This window comes from Lathyrus oleraceus, chromosome 5 (genome assembly GCF_024323335.1).
Source record: "Lathyrus oleraceus cultivar Zhongwan6 chromosome 5, CAAS_Psat_ZW6_1.0, whole genome shotgun sequence".
Taxonomy (NCBI): Eukaryota; Viridiplantae; Streptophyta; class Magnoliopsida; order Fabales; family Fabaceae; genus Lathyrus; species Lathyrus oleraceus.
The window spans coordinates 439,822,895-439,844,807 of NC_066583.1; positions in this window are offsets into that span (position 1 = coordinate 439,822,895).

Consider the following 21,913-nt stretch of genomic DNA (forward strand, 5'->3'; position numbering starts at 1 on the left):
AAAAAATGGCATTGAGCTCGAATCTGACCTCCATTCATTCCAATTCCAGGTATATTGAGAGATATGTGGAATTGAAAATTGAGGTACATGAACTGAGTTGCTTCGATTTGACCTAAAAGCAACTCAATCTTCTTGCCTACATTGGTAGGACTTCAGATAACCAAAGAATCAATGGAATTGAGCAAGAATTTAAGAGAATCGAAGAGTTTAAAATTTCTAAAAAATACCTTCAATGGAGGTCTGAATTCAATGGATCTTGATCTTGCTTTTTCTTGGACTCACTCAACTTGCTTGCAGGAGAAGGATTGAATGGTTTAGAAGCAATGGATTCCTGGAGAATTGAATTCCAAAACAGTGGAGATTCAAGCTCAAATTCAAACGAATTTATCAGGTTTATCCTTTGAGAAGTGAGGGTTTCCAATGGGGGATCAAAGCTGGCGCAATGGTGTCTCCATTTCTGAGCAATAAGAGCTTTATTTATAGCTGAGTTGGTTGATAATTGCACACTCACTTTCACTTTCCAAAATTGGCCAATGATGATGCAATGGTGCATGGGCGCGGATAGGCCCATGAAATGATAGCTGAAGGTCCAAATTGGAAGATCATATGCTTTTAAGTTAGCTTAGATTGCAAGGCAAATGTACATTGATGCTTGAAGATTGATCCATGCCAAATGATATCAGCCTGTTTAAGCCATGCGCAGCCTATTTATTTTAAGTCCAAAATGAATGAATTTGAGCTCTTTAGAAAGGTGAGATCAAGAGGAACAAGTTTAATGTTAAACACTTTTTCATTTGGAGCTTGGAACTTGGATAAATTTGAGGTGGAAGTTTGGAAAAATTTGACATATCAAAAATTTTCGAAGTGTCAAGCCATATGTCTCAATATTCCACCTTGCTTAACTTTTTATAGGAGGTTCAAATGAGAAAAGTGTCTTCATCAAAGTTTTAGATCTCTCAAAGACCTTCAATATGGTCACATATTTAATACCATTTGGATTTGAAATGATAGAGTTATGCATTTTTGAAGTCTGGAAAAATCACTTGATCAATGGTATAGGTCAAAAGTGACCTATAATGTAGCCTCATATCACATGCTCAAAAAAGTTGAATTAGCTCCCACTCCAAACATCAAAGTTTAATTAGACAATTGAATTTTATTTTTCAACTTGGAAATATTTCATATCATAAAAATGGAGCAAGTTTTGGTCTTGGGAAGTTGACTTTCAAATTAGGGTTTAGACAAAATGACCTATAATGTTTCAACATAGAAAATGATTTTCCAAGCAAAACTAGCTCTAGGTCTCAACATGAAAGTTGTTTATAATATTATTTATAGTAAGTTTTCTCTTTAAATCATTTTCATATGGTGAAAATTGTAGGAGATAGGGTCTATGGAGACCCAGTTTTGGTCAGATGAATCCATCTGGCCAACCACCATCAACCAACTTGCTAATCTTCAATTCTCTTGATTTTATTGGATCATGGTAGATTATATATGCATAAGACTTTATTGGATCATGGTGAGATATCTTGGTGGAGAAGTTACTCAAGATACCTAGTCAACCTAGGGTTTCCAAGGCAAATCACCCTCAAACTCTTGAAGAAAACTTGATCAATATAACATGTAGAGATCATTGGGACTCATATATGATGTTCATAACCATTATTGAATCAATTCTTGGTTGTTCTCTTTGTTCATGAGGGTCTCAAACCCTAGATGTGATCTTGATGAATCAATGAGATCATGCCCTATCTACAAAAGAGTTAGGCAAATACAAAGACATATTTTTTGGTATTTTGGTTAGTGAAATGATAAAATACAAGTATGATATAATCACAAAGTGCTTGGTGATCTCTCCCCAAAACAAACCCAATGAAGGAGGGGTAAGGAAGATGCCAAGGCATGATCCCAATGCCAATGCTTATGATGAAAATGCATGAGGGATCTTAGGGTCAAAATTGGGGTCTTACAGATGCCTCTATTTAAGGATATTCTAACTGAGGAGGTGAAGGTTAAAATCATCGACTCGACTCAGTAGAATGGGCTTAAATAACAATATATAGAAACAAATTTTGGTCCCTAAGAGACCTCATGATGAATATGACATGAATGCAAAAGTTAATGCTCTGTGGGGAGATATTGCCACAAAAGAAATCAGAGAGACCGAAAGTCCACAGGAGTATAATGTATTCCATAAGGAAAACTCACTGGGGAGACAGAGACTCTGGGGGGATAAAAAGGAGTTATGCGTAGGCCAAGCTACGACTCAAAACTACTGGGGACTCGAGGGTTTCCATACAAATGGAAAGACTCAGTCGGGGAAATAACAACATCTATAGGGGATACGAGCAAGTCAGGATAAAATTGAGGTACTCGACTCGTGCAGGGGAAAAACGATTTCATTAAGGAAATGCGCACTGAACTCAACTGGGGAGAAATAAAAATTTCAACACAAGAGGAGCAGAAATCTATTATCTACTACCTGTTACTGGGTAAGAAAATAATAAAAATCTGATAGAGAGGGCATCCGTCACCGGTTAGGATGAACATGTCAAGGATGACTCACTGAGGATCGCCAGGAGGGAGTATTCATTACCGGATACTAGGTAAGAATAACCTTGCTGGTGAAAACTGCAGAAAGTAGGATTTACAACTACCAGTTACTAGGCAGAAGACCAAAGGTGAGAGTCTCCGTCATCGGTTAGGATGGACATATTGATCACACCGAATTACACCGTGTTTTTGACTCGGATTTCACATGTTTATTAGGACTTTATTATCATTTGTTTGTATTATGCTCTCTTTTCTCTTGTTTTCAGATATTTAGCACTTTCAGACTCTTTTGGAAGAAACGAAGCAAAAAGACCTAAAATTAGGGTTTTTCGGCGAAATTACACATGTGGCGTTGCACATGACGACCGCTATAGGGGAAGCCATGAGTCATCAGTCCTCAACTAGGAGGTAACCGCCACATTCCCATGATCCACCCCATTTACACACATGGCGGGCGCCATGAAGGGATGGGGGGCGCCACCTTTGTAAATCATGTTCCCACTAAGTCCCACTAAGTCCCACTAAGGAGAAGTTGGAGGGCACCATGGTCTTTACAAACTGCTAAAAATCTCTATAAATAGCTCATTCCTTTTCATTTTCTAATCATCCAACTTAATTTTACAACACTAAACATATATTTATCATTTGTAATAGCGATAATCCATCAAATCGGGGGGTTATCGCACCTTTGTGAGATTGATTTGGGTCACTTAGAGTTGCTGTCGTCTTTAGCTTCAAGAGTCAGAGGTTTATTTTTGTACCAGAATGGAAGCCTCAGTTTGGAGCAGATTCTTATTTATCGCTTTATTTATTTATTTCCCGCATCGCTTTTATTTTATTTATTTCCTGCATCGCTTTTATTTTATTTATTTCCCGCATCACTTTTATTTTATTTATTTTCCGCACTCGCTTTACTTTATTTACTTTCTTCACTCGCTTTAATTTATTTATTTTCCCGCACTCACTTTACTTTATTTATTTTCCGCACTCGCTTTACTTTATTTACTTTACGCACTTTACTCGCTCTCTACGCCTTACATTCTAAAATAAACTTTTCATCATGATTAACACCGTTGTGTTTGTTTGTGTTACCATGTCTGGCTAAATCTTTTAAAGGTTAGAATGTAAGGATTGCGGTTAAAGTAATGTTTCACATATTGAAATTTGTAGAAATACTTAAAAGGCTGTTTTGATTTTTAACTTGAGTTTTCTAAAACAAACTTGGTTAGTTTTAACTATTCGAGGAGTGCGAAAGCACCCTGGCTTAGTAACTAGGAATTTTTATCACTTTAAGGAAAAAATATTTTTGAAACTGTTTTCGGACGCGTTAATAGATTTAAAATCAGGAAACTCCTTGGGTAAACTTTCCAAATCAAAATCACTTTTCAACTAAGTTTACGAGTCTCGTTTCTTAAAAAATAGGTTTACTACTTTAGCATTCTGCGCACCTTTTATAAGTGACAATAAAAGGCCTTAATTTAAGGGTAAACACGGTTCTGAATACGCGAAAGCGACAGTTCCTGTTAAATGGATTCTTTTCAAGAGTAGAAAATATTGCCTCATAAGTAGTTCTATTTAGACAATCAAAACATCACTTAACTGACGTGAATTACATTCAACCTGTCTTTACCTGCATTTATTATTTACCGTTGTTTTGCAAACCCAAATATCTCTTTTATACCGCCTTAGATAAACACCGTAATGATAGTAATCGATAGATTGATGATTGGTCTCTGTGGGATCGATATTCTTTTATATTACTTTGATGTTATTCGTGCACTTGCGAATCACAACGATCAAGTTTTTGGCGCCGTTGTCGGGGACCAACTTCGTCAAATTTCGTACCCTGTTGTTACACCATATAGACTAAGGCATTATTAGCCGGTAAATACGAAGAACCCGTAGTACCGGAAATTTAGTAGATCCTTTAGTGGAACCCGAACGTTATACTCGTACACGCCTGTTACTCATCCGAATTAAGAATGCTATGGCCGAGAATCGCAATAGGCGACCTCTTAAGGAATTTTCCCAACCCTCTGATGTGGAACCTAGTTCGAGTATAGTAAAACATTCACGTAAACAAACTTATAACGCAATTAGGAACCAAGGTTGATCAGATAATCACTCACAACAAGATGCTTGAAACCCAGATCTCACAGGTAGCACAAAACCAAGCCCCACAAACTACACCTGGAGGCCAATTTCCTGGACAACCTCAACCAAACCCTCGAGGGCAAGCTAACGCTATCTCGTTACAAAGTGGGACCGCTTATGAAGGGCCTCAGAACCCAGCAATGAGCGAGTCCAAAACTTCTAAAGAGAATATGCCTACCAACCAAGAAGAGGAACTGGAGGAATCCGAGAAACAAACCAACAAAGAAGGTGAAGCCAAGGATAAAACTTACAAACCACCGCCCCCGTACAAACCACCAATCCCGTATCCGCAAAGACTTAAACAAACCAAATTCAACAACCAATATCAAAAATTTATAAAAGTGATAGAAAAAATTCATGTAGAGATACCTTTTATCGAAGCTATCACCCAAATTTCGTCTTACGCCAAATTTCTCAAAGACATCTTAACTAACAAGCATAGACTCGACGATCCAAAACCCTTGGAATGCAACTTTATTTCTGAGGATAAACTTGCTAAGAAGGAGAAAGACCCTGGTAGTTTTTCTATACCTTGCATTTTAGGGAGTCATATGATCGACAAAGCTTTCCTAGATTTAGGCGCTAGTGTAAGTTTAATGCCCTTAGCTGTATGTAAAAGGCTAAACTTGGGAGAGTTACAACCAACTAAGATGTCCCTTCAATTAGCCGATAGGTCTGTTAAGTATCATGTAGGCATTTTAGAAGACATCCCAGTTAGGATCGGTCAACTTTATATCCCAACAGACTTTATGGTCATGGATATAAAAGAAGACGAAGATATCCCTATCATTTTAGGTAGACCATTCTTATCAATAGCCGGAGTTATAATAGACGTTAAAAGAGGGAAATTAACCTTCGAAGTAGGGGACGAAAAGATCGAGTTCATTCTTTCAAAATTCCTGATGGCACCAATTCTAGGAGACGCATGTTATGTGATCGATATCATAGATGAGTGCATAAGAGAATTTGATCAGGGAGAACCTAAGATCGAACCATTTCCAAACCCGAATGAAAAGGATGACGAGTTAGAGGAAACGGAACCCCACGAATGTTTGGATCTTACTCCAGACCCTTCACCCAATTCTCAAAAACCAACCCAAGAACTTAAAGAACTACCCAAGAACCTAAGATATGAGTTTTTGGATGAAGAAATGAACCGCCCAGTAATAGTTAGTGCCACCTTAAGCCAAGACGAGACGAATCGAATCTTGAATGTTTTAAGAAGATACCCCTCTTCCTTAGGGTACGACATCTCTGATTTAAAAGGTATTAGCCCATCTGTGTGTATGCACAATATCTCACTAGAGGAGGATTCAAAACCTTCCAGAGAACATCAGAGACGAATCAACCATGTGATGAGCGAGGTGGTGAAGAAGGAAGTCCTTAAACTACTGGGAGCTGGTATAATCTATCAGATCTCTGATAGTAAGTGGGTAAGTCATGTACATGTGGTACCCAAAAAGGGAGGCATCACAGTCATGCAGAACAAAAAGGTAGAGTATGTCGCTAAACGCATAAAAGGCGGATGGCGTATGTGCATAGATTATAGGAAGCTCAATAAGGCAACTAGGAAAGACCATTTCCATCTTTCCATTCATAGATCAAATGCTGGAGTGTCTTGCCAGACACTCTTACTTTTGTTATCTTGATGGATATTCTGGATTTTTCCAAATATCCATACACCCCGAGGATCAAGAGAAAACAACCTTTACATGTCCTTACGGAACGTTTGCTTACAGACGAATGCCGTTTGGACTCTGTAATACGCCGGCTACTTTCCAATGTTGTATGATGTTAATCTTCGCAGATTATCTCAACAGAATCATGGCAATATTTATGGACGACTTCTCGGTGTGTGGATTAAACTTTGAAAACTGCCTTATTAACCTTGAGAAAATCCTAGAGAGATGCGTAGAAGTTAACCTTGTGTTAAACTGGGAGAAGTGCCACTTTATGGTTAAAGAAGGCATAGTGTTAGGATATATAATATCTGAAAGAGGCATTGAGGTCGATAAAGCAAAAATAGAAGTTATAGAAAACCTTAACCCTCCTAAGACAGTTAGAGAAGTCCGTAGTTTTCTTGGACACGCCCGTTTCTACTGATGCTTCATAAAAGACTTCTCTAATATAACAAAACCCCTGACCGGCCTTCTGATGAAAGACATTGAATTCATTTTCGATGAGAAATGCATCAAAGCCTTTAACCAGTTAAAACAAGCATAAATTTCAGCACCCATTCTACAAACCCCGGATTGGACTAAACCCTTCTAAATAATGTGTGATGCTAGCGATTTCGCTATAGGAGCTGTTTTAGGGCAAAGAAAAGATAAGAAACTGCACGTAATATATTACGCTAGTAGAACCCTAGATGCCACTCAATTAAATTATACAACAACAGCGAAGGAACTCCTAGCTGTAGTTTTCGCAATAGATAAATTTAGGTCTTATCTTGTAGGATCTAAGATTATAGTCTATACAGACCATACAACTATCTGTTACCTTCTAAGCATAAAGGACGCAAAACCTAGATTACTCAGGTGGATCCTTTTGCTACAAGAATTCGACTTAGACATTAGAGATAAAAAAGGAACAAAAAACGTGGTTGCTGACCATCTTTCCAGATTAGAGCATTTAAAGCCAGATCATTTACCTATAAATGATGACTTCACCTATGACAGACTAGTAGCGAAGATAGATATCGATCCCCTCGAACCTGATAGAGACAACCTTGGGACGATTTCAGAAATTAGCAGAGTACCATGGTACGCTGATTTTGTGAACTATCTAGCCGCTGATATCATACCACCTGACCTCAACTATCAATAGAAGAAGAAGTTCTTTAAAGATATAAGACACTTCTATTGGGACGAACCACTCCTTTTCAAAAGAGGAACTGATAACATATTTCGATGTTACGTCCCAGAAGAAGAAGTCAGAAACATCATAGAGCATTGTCATTCTTCACCCTATGGTGGACATTCAAGGACATCCAAGACATACGCTAAGATCCTTCAAGCTGGTCTTTATTGGCCGATGTTATGGCGCGATGTCCATGCTTATATTGTCTGATGTGACCGGTGCCAGCACGCTGAGAACATCTCAAGACGTGACGAAATGCCTTTGAAGAACATCCAAGAAGTAGAATTATTTGACGTTTGGGGTATTGATTTCATGGGACCTTTTCCATCTTCATTGGGAAACAAGTACATTTTGGTAGCAATTGACTATGTGTCCAAGTGGATAGAAGTTATAGCCGCACCCACCAACGACACAAAAGTAGTCATTAAGATGTTCAAGAATAATATCTTTCCCAGATTTGGAGTTTCACAACTTGTCATAAGCGATGGTGGATCACATTTTATATCCAAGATATTTAATAAACTCTTAAGGAAATATGGAGTGAAACACAGAGTAGCAACACCATATCACCCCCAGACTAATGGTCAAGTGGAAGTATCCAATAGAGAGATTAAGCAGATCTTGGAGAAAACTGTATCAATATCTAGAAAAGATTGGTCTGAAAAGCTAACAGAAGCACTGTGGGCTTACAGAACTGCTTACAAGACCCCCATTGGAACTACACCGTACCAGTTGGTCTACGGGAAGTCATTCCACTTACCTTTTGAACTCAAGCACAAGGCATATTGGGCCATCAAGATCCTAAATATGGATTACCTAGCATCTAGCAAGAAGCGAATCCTTGATATTCACAAGTTGGAGGAACTTCGCCAGAACGCTTACGAGAATGCCGTTATATACAAGGAGAGAACCAAAGCTTGGCACGACAAGAGGATCGTGAAAAAGGAATTTAATATAGGAGACTCTATTCTTCTCTTCAATTCGAGATTACGTCTTTTTCCAGGTAAGCTACGTTCGAGATGGACAGGCCCCTTTGAGGTGTCAAAAATCCTGAAATCTGGAGCAGTTGAAATCCGAAACAACTCCTGTAATCCATTTGTGGTAAATGGACAAAGAATGAAGCAATACCAAGGAGGTGACATACCCACAGAATGTCATGACCAAACTCTGACCGACCCTTCAGTTCCTCCCTCTAACATATAAAGTTCTAATCGTCAAGCTAACGACGTTAAACAAGCGCTGCATGAGAGGCAACCCATGACTTCTTTTCCTTTACTTTTACTATTTTAAATTTATATATATATATATACATATATATATATATATATATATATATATATATATATATATATATATATATATATATATATATATATATATATATATATATATATATATATATATATATATATATATATATATATATATATATATATATATATATATATATATATATATATATATATATATATATATATATATATATATATGGAGACTAACAGTTATAATATTTGTGATTTTAGGTGTCCCTGTTTCTAATCTAACTTTTCAGGAATGGAGAATATCGACACCATGCTAGTAATCATTCGTGACCCAGTTCAAGAGCAGCGCTACACCATGCTTTCACAGCGCCCAATGCTGCCCACCAGATATCCCGACTCGAGCTGCATGGAGGCATTGAGCCTAGTGTCAGGCACTTGTGCAATCAGTTACAGTGGGATGAATATACAGATGCTATACACGTGACTTACAGGAACCTGACTTTGGATTTCCTGAGCTCGCTTATCTACGAGCCTTATGTTGGTCACGCCAGTGATGGAGGATACATTAACTTCAGGTTATTTGGGGCAGAATACACCTTCAACCACAAGCGTTTCAACGACTTGCTTGGTTTTCAGACTGCCTATGATGCTTCGTCCGAGCTCCCCATGAGCTACTTTCTGAGTCGAGACGTCGAGAAGTTTTGGAGCAATATCACGTGTGGAGGTAGTCCTGACCCTTCAACCCAAATCTCCAACAAGATTCATAACCCTACTTTTCGATACTTCTAGATGATCATTGCCCACACCTTCTTGGGGAAGAGTGACCCTGATACGCATGTGAGTGCTGAAGAGATCTTCTTCATGTACTGTACCACTCAATCATGCCCGGTAGACTGTGGAGCTTTCTTGATCGAGAGCCTATATCTTAATGCTCGCTCTGCTGCGAGCTCCATACATGTTAGAAGCACGACGACTCACATAGCCTCAACCCTGGGACTCGATAGAAGACTATCTCACTTGACGTCCTATTGCAGCTACGCCTTGATGGATGTTGATTTCTGTCTGGACCGTGGCCTGATGAGGAGATCTTCTTTCCATCCGGATCAATACAGACTGTTAATTGAGGGTGAGACCATTCACTACTTCACTTTACCTGACCCTCAGGTGACTTGTGTTATTGATCAGGCCAACTGGGCCTACGCCATAGAAGGACAGGGAGAGACAGTAGATGCACCGAAGATTGCACCGATCAGAATCAAAGTCCATACCAACAATCCTAATCTCCAGACTCTGAGCATGCAATCCGAATTGGTTAAGATTCGCATGGAGATAGCCGAGCTTCGCCAAAAGCTTGCTGACGTTGCCCTGCAGGTCGAGGTAGCAGTTGCCTCACACGACACCGAGACTGATATACTGCATGATGAGATCACCGATCTCTGACACGAGATCACAGAGCTTTAAGGCTACGAAGTCGAGGAGACTCCATTATATCCCGAGCATTGATGCCATCATGGACCGAGAAATACCGTTTGAATTTCCCTATTTTTTTGTTACTTATTATTCATGCCTATTTTTGTCGTTTCCTATGACATTATGCTTGCTTTATTTTTCCTAAGATCTTTGGACTCGTGAATTATTATTGACTCTTCATATACATATATATAAGCATTATATTAATTATTATGTTTTTATGTCCTTTTTGTTTTATTTTATTTTATTTTACTTTACTATTTTATTTTGTTTTGTCTTATTTAATTTTGTTTTACTTTATTTTGTTTTATTTCGTTTTACTTTATCAAGCTTAAAATAATAAATAAATAAAAATAGCATTCATGGATACCTATATACACCCCCCATTACAAAAATGAAGACGAGAGGATTGAGGCCCAAGAAGCAAACAACACAGCCGACCCAAACCAAATCCGAAGACATGGCGGGCGCCATAAGCTCCATGGCGGGCGCCATGACATAACGGTCGGATTTACCTTTTCCACTATTTATACCTTCTTCAACCTCTCCAAACCTATTCTCTTCTTTTCCCAACTCCACCAAAATTCATAAAAATTTCCAAGCTTCTCATTTTCACTACAAGCCATTACAATTCCCCAACCTCACTTCTCCAACTCTCCACCAAAAATCCATTAAATTCCATTTTCTCTTTTCTTTTCTATAAATACTCATTTTTCTCTACAACCACCATTAATGGTCGGAATGGAGTTTAACAACATCACTCTTCGTGGAGGAAAGCCTGGTGAGCGACAAAACAAGATTTTGCAAAGATTGCAAACTCGGGAGATCCTCACTACCAGGTATGTCGACGGAGACTGTTTGTACACTCTAGGCACATATCATAGTGTTCTCCACATGCTAGATAATTTAGGATTACACGATATTTTTGCTAGTAAAGCGCCCACCTACGATAGGCTCACTAGGGAATTTTTAAGCTCCCTAATTTACACTGTCCATCCTGGCACTGCTAGCACGGTAGGTACCGTTTATTTTAGAATGTTTAATGTAGAATACGAGTATACTACCGATGCTTTAGCGGGTTTGCTCGGAATGCCTTATGGTGATGGTTCTATTTGTGAGACGCCTTTAGACACTGAATGGGCACTCGAGGCATTTACTTTTTGGAACAGATTACCTGATGTGAATGTCACTTCCTTTGAAGGAATTTTGGCTTATAATATTCATAAACCGACCATACGTATTTTTAGATACCTTTTGGCATGTACTATATTTAGCCGGAAAAATTCTAACAAAGTAAATGCTTGAGAATTGCTATTTTTACAAGGGTGCCTCACTAATCGCAGGATCAATCCTGTTCCTTTCATGTTGGCCGATATGTCTGCCATCCTTAAAAAAGGAGGAACCATCTCTTTCAGTGGTTTAATTACCTCCATTGCTAGAGCGTTGAATCTACACGCTGAGTTAGCCACCCTGGAACCACTCCCTCACCGCACCATTAACTTGAAGTTTTTGAAAGATATGAAATTATGCAAGGTGCAGTGAGAAGGTGGTTTCTACCTCATGATACACGGTGCAGTTGTACCCAGTGTTGTCCTACCTTGCTCTCAGCGTACAGATGTGCGACATGCAAGGAACTGGACGTACGATCTTGATACTCCTTCCTTTACCGATCCTTTGCCACCTAACGTTCCTATGGACGAAGGGTAGGGGATCGATGATGAGTATGACCAATGCGACCAATCACCAGCTCATGATATTCCTGCTGGATCACCTACACACACCACACCTTCTTCCTCTAACCCTTTTGCAGGTACCCTCTTGAACACCATAAACCAACAACTGTCAGATAATATGAGTTTTATGGTAGCTTCCCAGCAGCGTAGTGAGCAAGCACATCGGAATGTCACTGAGTCCCTGCTTGCGATCACTAATGAGCAGCAGCACATGCGACAGGCTAATGAGCGTCACTTCACTCTCATCGAGGCCACCTAAGGATCTCTCCTAGGTCGGTCTCAGCAGCTGCAGGAAGGAATTTATACTCGATCCAGACGTCGTCGACCCAGGCATCCTGACCAGGGCGGTGACGGTACCAGTGCTCACCCCTAGCTCTCTCTCTCTCTCTCTCTCTCTCTCTCTCTCTCTCTCTCTCTCTCTCTCTTCCAGGTTACTCCTACCCTATCTCATATTGAAACATTGAGGACAATGTTCGGTTTAAGTGTGGGAGGAGATTTTATCGCTTTTCATCTTTCCTTTATTTTTTGCTTTTTATCGCTTTCCTTTACTTTTATTGCTTTTTACCGTTTTTCTTTATTTTTAGTATGTTTTGTTTATTTTAGCTACTTGTTTTTCCTTTCAATAAAATAACATGTGTCTGACGAGTCATCTGTTTAAGTGCATCCTTATTTCCCTCATTTCTTTAACCTTACCAAAAAAAAATTAGCCAAGAAAACAGTACAACTTGAACATTCAGGCTATAAGACAGGTTTATAATAGGATGTAAAAGAATTGGGATTTTTTTTTTTCTAAAAATCGGTATTGTCTTAACACATTAGGCTTCATGATTATAAGAGTCGATCCCGATACCCCATATGCTATAGCCCCCGTTTTTGTTCCAAATAAGTCCTTAAGTAGTTTATCATAGCAGTCAGCTCCGACTTAAGCATGCTCTACGTAGGGGACCGATGAAAGTAAGTGAATGATCACAAAAATTCCTGCTTTGTTCTCAAATCGTATGAAAATTTGGGCTAGGTAACTCTCACACGGTCATTTAACCCAGCGAAATAAAAACATATGCGGAACATGCAGGAGAAAAATAAAAAATAAATAATAATAAGTCTATTTTTTGTTGGTTCAGAGGTATCCGATGCTGAACTTGGTAGGGTGGATTACGATCCAATCCCCCACAACTACAAATTGGGTTAAATAAAGGGGTTATACCAACTTATGTACCGGAGCCCCGTGCTTAGAAAAATAAAAAATAAGCCTATTTGCTTGTTGGTTCAGAGGTATCTGGTGCTGAACTTGGTAGGTTGGATTATGGTCCAATCCCCTACAACTGCAAATTAGGTTGAATAAGAGGGTTACACCAACTTATGTACCAGAACCCCATGCTTAAGATCATAATCACTAAACCGGTCACTTTACTATGAGTATGTACGGATAACGGGCTTAATGTGATTGCACTTGAATGAAAAGGACTTTAAGAAAACAAAAAGAAGGCTTAGGTATGGTGGGGTAATGTGGATTGATTTGTATAGGAATGAAGCCTACGACCGCAATTGCGGGAAGTGTCACTACAATACCCTTAGTTCAATTCCTTAGTACCTATCGATACATTCCTTGAATGAACTCGTAAGTCTTTTTGCCTCGAATTAACTCTAGTTGATACTGATTTTCTTGCATAAACTATAAAGAGTTTTGCTTGAGGACAAGCAAAGGTTTAAGTGTGGGAGAATTTGATCACACCGAATTACACCGTGTTTTTGACTTGGATTTCACATGTTTATTAGGACTTTAATATCATTTTGTTTGTATTATGATCTCTTTTCTCTTGTTTTCAGATATTTAGCACTTTCAGACTCTTTTGGAAGAAACGAAGCAAAATAACCTAAAATTAGGGTTTTTCGGCGAAATTACACACATGGCGTTGCACATGGCAGCCGATATGGGGGAAGCCATGAGTCATCAACCCTCAACTAGGAGGTAACCGCCACATTCGCATGATCCACCCCAATTACACACATAGCGGGCGCCATGAAGGGATGGCGGGCGTCACCTTTGTAAATCACGTTCCCACTAAGTCCCGCTAAGGAGAAGTTGGAGGGCATCATGGTATTTACAAACTGCTGAAAATCTCTATAAATAGCTCATTCCATTTCGTTTTCTAATCATCCAACTTAGTTTTACAACACTAAGCATATATTTATCATTTGTAATAACGATAATCCGTCACATCGGGGGGTTATCGCACCTTTGTGAGATTGAGTTGGGTCACTTCGAGTTGCTGTCATCTTTAGCTTTAAGAGTCAAAGGTTTATTTTTGTACCAGAATCGAAGCCTCCGTTTGGAGCACGTTCTTATTTATCGCTTTATTTATTTATTTATTTCCCGCATCATTTTTATTTTATTTATTTCCCGCATCGCTTTTATTTTATTTATTTCCCGCATCACTTTTATTTTATTTGCTTTCTTCACTTGCTTTACTTTATTTATTTTCTGCACTCGCTTTACTTTATTTATTTTCCCGCACTCGCTTTACTTTATTTATTTCCCGCACTCGCTTTACTTTATTTACTTTACGCACTTTACTCGCTCTCTACGCCTCACATTCTAAAACAAACTTTTCATCATGATTAACACCGTTGTGTTTGTTTGTGTTACCATGTCTGGCTAAATCTTTTAAAGGTTAGAATGTAAGGATCGCGGTTAAAGTAATGTTTCATATATTGAAATCTGTAGAAATACTTAAAAGGCTGTTTTTATTTTTAACTTGAGTTTTCTAAAACAGACTTGGTTAGTTTTAACTATTCGAGGAGTGCGAAAGCACCCTGGCTTAGTAACTAGGAATTTTTATCACTTTAAGGAAAAACTATTTTTGAAACTATTCTCGGACGCATTAATAGATTTAAAATCAGGAAACTCCTTGGGTAAACTTTCCAAATCAAAATCACTTTTCAACTAAGTTTACGAGTCTCATTTCTTAAAAATAGGTTTACTACTTTAGCGTTCTGGGCACCTTTTATAAGTGACAATAAAATGCCTTAATTTAAGGGTAAACTCGGTTCTAAATACGCGAAAGCGACAGTTCCTATTAAATGGATTCTTCTCAAGAGTATAAAATATTGCCTCATAAGTAGTTCTATTTAGACAATCGAAACATCACTTAACTGACGTGAATTACATTCAACTTGTCTTTACCTGCATTTATTATTTACCGTTATTTTGCAAACCCAAATATCTCGTTTATACCGCCTTAGATAAACACCGTAACGATAGTAATCAATAGATTGACGATTGGTCTCTGTGGGATCGATATTCTTTTATATTACTTTGACGTTATTCGTGCACTTGCGAATCACAACGATCACATATCAAGGATAAACTCAACAGGGAAGAAGATCCGTCATCGGTTAGGATGAACATATCAAGGATAGACTTGCCTGGAAAATGTCAAGGAGGATATTTGTCATCGGTTAAGATGAACATATCAAGGATATACCAACTGAACAAAAAGGGAGGAATTACATCTATCGAAATCTGGATAGAAAACCGTCAGAGAGAAAGTCCGTCATCGGTTAGGATGAACATATCAAGGATTAACTCTGCAAGGGGACAAAGTAGGATTTACAACTACCGGTTACTGGGTAGAAAACCAATCAAAGAGAAAATCCGTCACCGGTTAAGATGAACATATCAAGGATAAACTCTGTAAAGAGGAGCAAAAATAGGGATTACATCTATCAGTTACTAGTTAAAGTGAACATATCAAGGATAGACTCACGCGGGGGAAGGAAAGATATCCGTTACCTAGTTAAGATGAACATATCAAGGATATACTTCCGGGACTCTACTAAGGAGAAAAAAAGGGTATTTTTGCCGGGTATTGGACAGGAAGTAACAAACTGCAAACTAAGAAGAATATTACCAATTACTGGGTAATAGACTCTTAGGGGACCAAAATATCTATCTAGGTAAGAGCTAGAAAGAAACAATCAATCAAAACTCAACCCATTGAGGATATAACTCAAGGGGAGTAATTCCATCCAGAAGATCTATTGGAGAGAAAACAGAAATAACAACCATCCACGAGGAAACAAACTCAGTGGATAGACAGAGAAAGGTTAAAGTCTTTCTGCTTAAGGGGATGACACTCTACAACTGAAGGAGGACAGACACCAGATTTGGTATGGGGATAAAGTACCGTCATAACAGAGAATGAGAATCTCAAACAAATCAAATATGAAGATGCAGGATATGCAAATTATGAAATTGTATGAATGTATATGTATATGTATATAAGATGATTATGCTGACAAAACGATCACAAAGGATACAAAGGTGTCGCACAGAAATTGAACCACCGGTACAATCCTCGATCAATCAACAAAATATAGAGATTACTGCTGGAGAATAGAGAGGTCAACATCCTAAGGGCTCAACCCTAGCTGAGGATAGAGGAGATCTGCTGAGGAAAGAACAACCAATCTGTGGGGAATTTTAGGTCAACACCATAAAAATGGGAGACAACCCTACAGAGAAATGCACAAAAGCTGCTTAGAAACCAGGAGGAAACACTGACTGGGAGCAAAGATACATGGCGATTGGTGGGGAAGGCCGAAACTCTGTTGGGGAAGGCCGAAACTCTGCTGGGGAAGGCCGAAACTCTGTTGGGGACAAAGATACACTACAACTCAGCTGGGGATAAAGAAAGGAGTTCCACTTTGGGTTAAACACTCCACCGATGAACTGAATCAACACAAACGTCTAGGGATACCCGAAGATTTAACTGCTTGGGGAACCTCTGATGCTTCATACTTAAGGACTTGCTTCTTATTGAAAAGTTATTGATATTCCTTTTACTTGCTTTGGAATTTTTTTTGCTTTTATATATCAAAGAAAACTTGATTTTGATTTAAAAATTTAATTTCAAAATGATCACAATAAAATTTAAAACTATTGGCTGAAGTAAATAAGAGTAGAAACAATTGGATAAAAGCTCAACTTTATTTAATAGAATGGTAGTCTGTAAATGACAAGACTCCATAGATCTTACAAAGTTGAAAATGGTAATTTACATGGAAAAGGTTACATTGAATACAAATGATCCTTAATCCCTCTACCAACTCTTGATATCCACTGTACTCTTGACCGCTGCTGGGATGATGAACTGATGTCAACCCTTGTGCTCAAACAAGTCTCCAAAATCATTGAAGATCAGCAGAATGCAGTTACTTGCCATAATCCCTAATTTTCGGATAAGTTGCCCTAAAGTGGGGTACTCAACTTATCGGGAAATTCTTTTTGTTTTCAATGTCTCTAATTTTTGCCTGGATCACCCTTTCAGGTTTTCAATCCACCGAGACACTCATTTTTTTCCTAAGTCGCCCTTTCGGGTTTTCAACTTAGCGAGTTGTTCTTTTATTTTTTAGGCGAAGTATTTCTTGACTGCATTTATGTTCACAGGACGAGTGAACTCTTCACCATCCATAGTTGTAAGAATTAATGCACCGCCTGAAAAGGCTCTCTTAACAATATATGGGCCTTCATAATTAGGAGTCCATTTTCCTCTAGAATCTGGCTTGAACGATAAAATCTTCTTGAGAACAAGGTCACCTTCTCTGAACACTCGAGGCTTGACCTTCTTATCAAAAGCTTTCTTCATCCTCTGCTGATATAACTGACCATGACACATGGAAATCAATCTCTTCTCTTCAATCAAATTCAACTGGTCAAACCTGGTCTGACACCATTCAGCTTCAGGCAATTTGGCTTCCATGAGCACACGCAATGAAGGAATCTCAACCTCTACGGGGAGCACTGCTTCCATACCATAAACAAGAGAGAAAGGGGTTGCCCCTGTTGAAGTGCGGACAGATGTACGATACCCATGTAAAGCAAATGGGAGCATCTCATGCCAATCTTTATACATGACAACCATCTTCTGGATAATCTTCTGGATAATCTTCTTGATGTTCTTATTTGCAGCTTCAACAACCCCATTCATCTTGGGTCTGTAGGAAGAAGAATTATGATGTGCAATCTTGAAATCTCTGCAAAGAGCTTCCACCATATTATTATTCAAGTTCGATCCATTATCAGTAATGATCTTACTTGGCACACCATAACGGCATATGATCTGATTCTTGATAAACCTTACAACAACTTGTTTGGTTACATTTGCATATGATGCCGCTTCAACCCATTTTGTGAAGTAGTCAATTTCCACTAAAATGAAACGATGTCCATTCGAAGCTTTGGGCTCAATCATATCAATTCCTCACATGGAGAAGGGCCATGGGGAAGAGATAACATTCAATAGTGTCGGAGGAACATGAATCTTATCAGCATAAATTTGACACTTGTGGCACTTCTTCACAAATTTGCAACAGTCAGATTCCATTGTCATCCAATAGTAACCTGCTCGCAACATCTTCTTTGCCATTGCATGTCCATTGGAATTAGTACCAAAGAAACCTTCATGCACTTCAGTTATTAACAAGTCTGCTTCGTGTCTATCCACGCATCTGAGCAAAACCATGTCAAAGTTTCTCTTGTACAATATATCACCATTCAAGTAGAAATTACCGGCTAATCTTCTCAAAGTCTTCTTATCTTTCAAAGATGCCCCAGGCGGGTAAATCTGACTTTGAAGGAAGCATTTGATGTTGTAATACCATGGTTTCTCATCTTTGATCTCTTCAACAGCAAACAAATGAGCTGGCCTATCAAGACGCATCACAGATAAGTTGGGAACTTCATTCCAATATTTCACTACAATCATTGATGCCAACGTTGCAAGAGCATCTGCCATCCGGTTCTATTCTCGAGGGATATGATGAAACTCAACCTTTGCGAAGAAAGTTGAAATCCTCCTCGCATAATCTCTATATGGTATCAAACCGGGTTGATTCGTCTCCCATTCTCCTTTGATCTGATTTACAACCAAAGCTTAATCACCGAAGACATCCAAATACTTGATTCTGAGATTCATGGCCTCTTCAAGCCCCATAATGCAAGCTTCATATTCTGCCATGTTGTTTGTAAACTTGAAAGTTAATCTACCTGTAAATGGTAGATGTGTGCCTTAAGGAGTAATAATCACTGCCCCAATGCCATTTCCATATTGATTAGCAGCTCCATCAAATACCATTCCCCAACGGGAACCAGGTTTGGGCCCTTCTTCAAGCAATGGTTCATCATAATATTTCATTTTCAAGTACAAAATCTCTTCATCTGGAAAATCATACTGCACTGACTGATAATCTTCAATTGGTTGGTGAGCCAAATGGTCAGCTAAGATACTACCTTTGATCGCCTTCTGAGATCGGTATTTGATATCATACTCTGATAATAACATTTGCCAACGGGAAATCCTCCCAGTTAAAGCAGGTTTCTCAAATATATACTTGATTGGATCCATTTTGGATATCAACCAAGTGGTATGATTCAACATATACTGGCGCAGACGCTTAGCAGCCCAAGCCAATGCGCAACAAGTCTTCCCAAGCATTGAATACCGAGTTTCAGAGTCGGTGAACTTCTTACTAAGGTAGTAAATTGCAAATTATTTCTTTCCAGTCTCATCTTACTGACCAAGAACACTACCCATACTATCTTCTAGCACAGTCAAATACATGATCAACGGTCTTCCTTCAACAGGTGAAGACAAAATCGGAGGCTCAAGCAAATATTCTTTGATACTGTCAAAAGCTTTTTGGCAGTCTTTGGTCCAATCACAAGACTAATCTTTATGAAGGAGCTTGAATATAGGCGCACATGTGGCAGTCACGTGGGAAATGAATCTGGAAATATAGTTCAAGCGGCCGAGAAAACCTCTGACTTACTTCTCAGTTTTGGGTGCAGGATCAACTTCAATACCCTTCTTACTGACAATAAAGCCTAACAACTTACCAGAACGAACACCAAAAGTATACTTATTAGGATTCAAGCGGAGCTTATACTTCCTTAAACATTGGAATAGCTTCAACAAATGCTCAACACGTTCCTCTTCATCAATTGATTTAGTAATCATCTCATCGACATATACTTCAATCTCTATATGCATCATATCATGAAAAAGAGTAGTTATTTCTCTCTGGTAAGTTGCACCAACATTCTTTAGACCAAAAGACATCACTCTATAATAGAATGTTCCCCAGGGTGTAATGAATGTGGTCTTCTCCCTATCCTCGGGTGCCATCTTAATCTGATTATATCCGGAAAATCCATCCATAAACGAAAAGACTTTGAATTTAACAGTATTGTCTACCAACTGTAAGACCCCAATTTTGACCCTAAGATCCCTCATGGGATCATAACATGGCATTTGCATAGCCTTAAGGATCATAAGCATCTTGGTTCCCTTTGCCTTTGGGTGGGACCTCTTGTGAGTGGTTTGAGATCACCAAGCATGCTTGAATTGTATATTATTGATTTTCTCATTTTTTATTTACTAACCAAAAGCACAAAAATATGTCACTAACATCTCTTGTTTGTAGCTTGAGCAGTCACAAGGTCAAAAGCTTCTAGGAGATCCTTTGTGCAATGATATGGTCAATAGGAGATGAAAGCAAGCATGTAAATGGTTCCCAAAGCTCTCATCCATCAAATATGCCTCCCAAGTATCTCAATTCATCATTTTGATCAAAGCAAATCAAGGGGCTTGAGGCTTGTTTCCCAAGGAAACCCTAATTCATCTATTCATCAACTGTGCCTTGCCCATGAAGCAACCTCAGCCCATGGTCAAATACAATCAAGGTAAGTTCTTTAATTCACCATCTCATGCATATTTGAAATTATTTGAGGGTCCTCAATCATCAATCCATCAGAATATGAGGTGTGGACTTGAGAAGTTGATCAGTCAATTCATCTGACTATCTTGAAATGCACTGAGACATAACTTTTTATGTGTTTGGCAAATGGGGATGACCCCAAGAGAATAAATGTTCTTTAAGACAATATGAACAACTTTCATGTTCATCAAAAATTGATTTGAACCATGGAAGGTCAACATCCATTCCAAGACATTATAGGTCATTTTGACTGAAACCCTAATTTTGTGTCAACTTCCCAAGAACATAACTCATTCATTTTCATGATTTTGAGGTGGGATCAAATGCATTGGAAAGATTAAGCTATCTACTTCAAATTTTATGTTGAGAAAAATTGCAAAATCCCAAAAGGAATACATGTGATAATGCAAAATATTATAGGTCACTTTGGACCAAATGCATTGAAATGTGAAAAAGTCCAACTTCAAGTGCCCATAACTTCTTCATTAAAAATCCAAATGATGCAAAATTTGAGTCCAAATTTATTGTCCTAAAAACATCAACAACTTTCATGTTGAAGGTTTTGTCCTTTGGATCTTGCATCATTGAGACAGAAGGGCTTGAATATTGGCCAATTTTGGAAACTTCACAAATGCATGTTTTGTATATTACACTTCAAGCTCAATTTTCATTAATTTCCAAGGCCCAAATGGATTTTTGATCAACATGACATTTGTTCCTTGTGCAACAAGCTTTCCAACCATTACTCATAAGGTAGCATTTTAAGTTTGGACATGGTATTTTCGAAGGCTTGAACATTATGGCACATTTTGGAAAATCATTTAAATTTGCATTGCATGATCCATTAACACACAATCTGCACGTCCATCACACATTCAACATTGCCTTGCCTATAAATACATTGCATTGGAGCTTCATTTCTTCAACCTGAAGGCGCCCTACATGCTGTGCAACTGAAATCCCACCCTCACACCAAAGGAACTCTCTTTTTTCTCTCAATTTTTCAGATCTAGAATTCAGTTTCCTCGACTGTTTTCTTAGATCTAAGAGTTCCTAGACCTCTTCACCTTCATCCATAGAGTGAATTGCAAGCTTTAACAC